This window comes from Sciurus carolinensis, chromosome 4 (assembly GCF_902686445.1).
Source record: "Sciurus carolinensis chromosome 4, mSciCar1.2, whole genome shotgun sequence".
NCBI lineage: Eukaryota > Metazoa > Chordata > Mammalia > Rodentia > Sciuridae > Sciurus > Sciurus carolinensis.
In genome coordinates, this window is record NC_062216.1 from 78375595 (window position 1) to 78378996 (window position 3402).

At 41.3% G+C, this 3402-nt stretch overlaps 1 pseudogene; it reads left to right on the forward strand.

Moving 5' to 3' along the window:
- Positions 1 to 1813: 1813 nt before the first annotated feature.
- Positions 1814 to 3054, forward strand: LOC124982797 (solute carrier family 25 member 36-like; annotated as a pseudogene).
- Positions 3055 to 3402: the final 348 nt, after the last annotated feature.

The window sequence follows — 3402 nt, forward strand, 5'->3', positions numbered from 1 at the left end:
TTCACTAAAATTTTATATTAATATAGCATATAATATCTCATAATGCTTTTATGAGACTTCATGATTTATGGTTCTTGTTACCAGCATGAAAGCAATTATTTTTAAATTACTCATTTTAATGAATCAAGACCAGTAAATAAGAGTACTTTGGATTTACATATGTTGATATTATATTCCATAAATCTGTCAGATTTTTTACTTTAAGTCTTTCTGTTGATTCTTTGGTATTATCTGGGTAGACTGCTTCATCCTGCACAACCAAACTTGCAGTTCCGGTGAGGGCAACCGGGGATTAGAAAAATAAAGATTCACACATGCAGATTTTGAAGATAGACAGCTGGAATCAGGTGGAGTACTGCTCTCAGATGGAGAGGCAGATCTAAAGAGTTACACCAGCACTCTTTATTTATATATGTCTCATTATCAGGTTAAAGACTATGCAAGCATTATTCTTTGTATTCAGGAAAGTTACAGAAACTAGGACATCTATGTAGGTTTTCCATAATTGCAATCCACCATTGCAAAGTGCAATGTTAGAAGCTTTGTGTAGCTCTCAAGAAGGTCCATTGTTTAAAATTACTGTTAAGCTGGCAGGAACAGGAGAAGCGGAGCTGGTGAAACATTGTGGTTGTCTAGCATAAGAGTTCCTTCCTTCCCAGGAGCTGTGTACCTGAGATCAAGGTCAAAGCTGACAGGACTATTACACAGCAGAGCCCCCTCAGTCAGGGCTTTACCACAGCAGTTAGGCATCATGTGCCCATGCACAGAGACATTCCTAGGCACCAGGCACAGCCATGAGGGCATCAGAGACCTCCAGGCTCAGTCACTGCTCTCCACCAGCATTTCTGTCATCGGCATATGTATAATACAAAGATTTAGTTCCATCCAAATTTTTATGTAACAGTAATACCTTTCGGTCACAGTGCATTGGTTAAGTTCTCCAGTGACATGGTCATCAAGCAAGTATCTTTTCTTCATCTGGATTAAATGAAAATATTTATATGTACATTATTAACTGTAATACTTCCATATTTATTAGCAGGCACCTTCTGCAGTTATTGAAGTCTACTTCTCTACAACTTGATGTAGGTATTTATCTTAAATAGAAGCTAAATTAGGTAAATTTTGCATTATACACACACACACACACACACAATGGAATATTACTCAGCCTTAAAGAAGAATGAAATTATGGCATTTGCTTGTAAATGGATGAAGCTGGAGAATATCATGCTAAGCAAAATAAGCCAATCCCAGAAAACCAAAAGTCAAATGTTTTCTCTGTTATGAGGATGCTAATTTACAGTGGGCAGGGGTTAGGGAAGAATAGAGTAACATTAGATTAAGTAGAGGGGAGTGTAGGGAGGGGAGGGGGTATGGGAAAAGGAAGGAGAGTAGAGTGATTTGGACATTATTACCACATGTACATATATAACTGTACAACTGATGTGATTCTATGCCATGTATAATCAGAAGAATGAGAAATTATACTCCATTTTATATGATGTATCAAAGTGCATTCTACTGTTATGTATAACTAATTAAAACAAATATTTTCTAATTTTAAATGAATCTTTTCATTTATAGTTTTAAAAATATGTTATTAGACTGACTTTTGGTCAAGCCTTTTGCACCTATATCATGATACTACTTTATAAATTTGTTCTCCTGTACTGTTTTTTGCTTTTGGTAAGTATAATTCTTAACCTTTTAAAACAGACAGGTGTGGAACTTGCAGGTTCACTACAGTAGTATGGGAAGATAAGGATTAGGACCAATTTTGAAATTTAGTAAAACTTTTTCATGAATCCACATGAGTTTGATTTCTTGCATATATTTTAATAGTATATTCAAGGCGGCAGGGAGGGCTGCGCGGGGTGCCTTTTGCAGCCACTTTCCGCCAGCTCCCTCGCCGTCCGGGGGCGTCGGTGCAGCTCCTCCGGGGACCGAAGCCGACAGCCATAGCGGGCACCTGAATCCGCGTTTCGCCGCAGCGTCGGGAGGACATGCAGGAGAGGGAAAGAGCCAGAGGGACACGCTGGTGCGTCTGTTTGCTGGGGGATGTGGCGGCACAGTGGGAGCTATTCTGATATGTCCGCTGGAAGTTGTGAAAACGCGGCTGCAGTCGTCTTCTGTGACGCTCTTTGTCTCCGAAGTTCAGCTGAGCACCATGGCTGGAGGCAGTGTCAACCGCGTCGTGTCCCCGGAACCTCTCCATTGCCTGAAGGTGATCTTGGAAAAAGAAGGGCCTCGCTCCTTGTTTAGAGGATTAGGCCCCAATTTAGTGGGGGTGGCCCCTTCCAGAGCAATATACTTTGCTGCTTATTCAAACTCCAAGGAAAAGTTGAATGGCGTGTTTGATCCCGATTCTACCCAGGTACACATGATTTCAGCTGCAGTGGCAGGCAGTACATTTCTCCCGAGAAAAGAGTGAGATCCTGTCATCTCATGCTCCCCATCCGCAAGGCACTTCCTGTAGAAATATGGACTAACTTAAACCTCGTTTTACTGCAATCACTGCAACCAACCCCATTTGGCTTATAAAGACTCGGTTACAGCTTGATGCAAGGAACCGCGGGGAAAAGTGAATGGGTGCTTTTGAATGTGTTGGTAAAGTGTATCGGACAGATGGACTTAGAGGATTTTATAGGGGCATGTCTGCTTCATACGCTGGCATATCGGAGACTGTTATCCATTTTGTTATTTATGAAAGTATAAAGCAAAAACTACTGGAATGTAAAACTGCTTCTGTGATGGAAAATGGTGACGAGTCGGTGAAAGAAGCACCAGATTTTGTGGGAATGATGCTGGCTGCTGCCACCTCGAAAACTTGCGCCACAATCATAGCGTATCCACACGAAGTTGTAAGAACAAGACTACCGTGAAGAGGGAACAAAGTACAGATCTTTTTTTCAGACACTGTCTTTGCTTGTTCAAGAAGAAGGTTATGGATCTCTGTACCGTGGTCTAACAACCCATCTGGTGAGACAGATTCCAAACACAGCCATTATGATGGCCACCTATGTATTGGTGTTCTACCTACTCAATGGATAGCAGCAAAGGCTGCCGCGCCAGAGAGAAGGAAGACTAAAAAGATAACACAGACCATAGTGAGACCAGCGTGGTGGACAGAAGGAAAGTAGTTGGGAACTTGAAACTATGCCCAAGCAGAAGTTCGGTTGTAGGAGTTAGGGTGGTATCCGTGCCACATCACTTAGTGTCTCAGTAATGGGAAACATCCTCAACCACCTTAAAGGAAATGCCTTTAGAAACACTCCTTAAAATTGCCATTTTCTCTACCATGTCCACAATACAGTTGTGTTTTGTTGATTAATGGCATTCAGAATATAGTGTCATTGTTCCATGAGCATTTTTTTAATCTTATAAACAAAGCCATCCCTA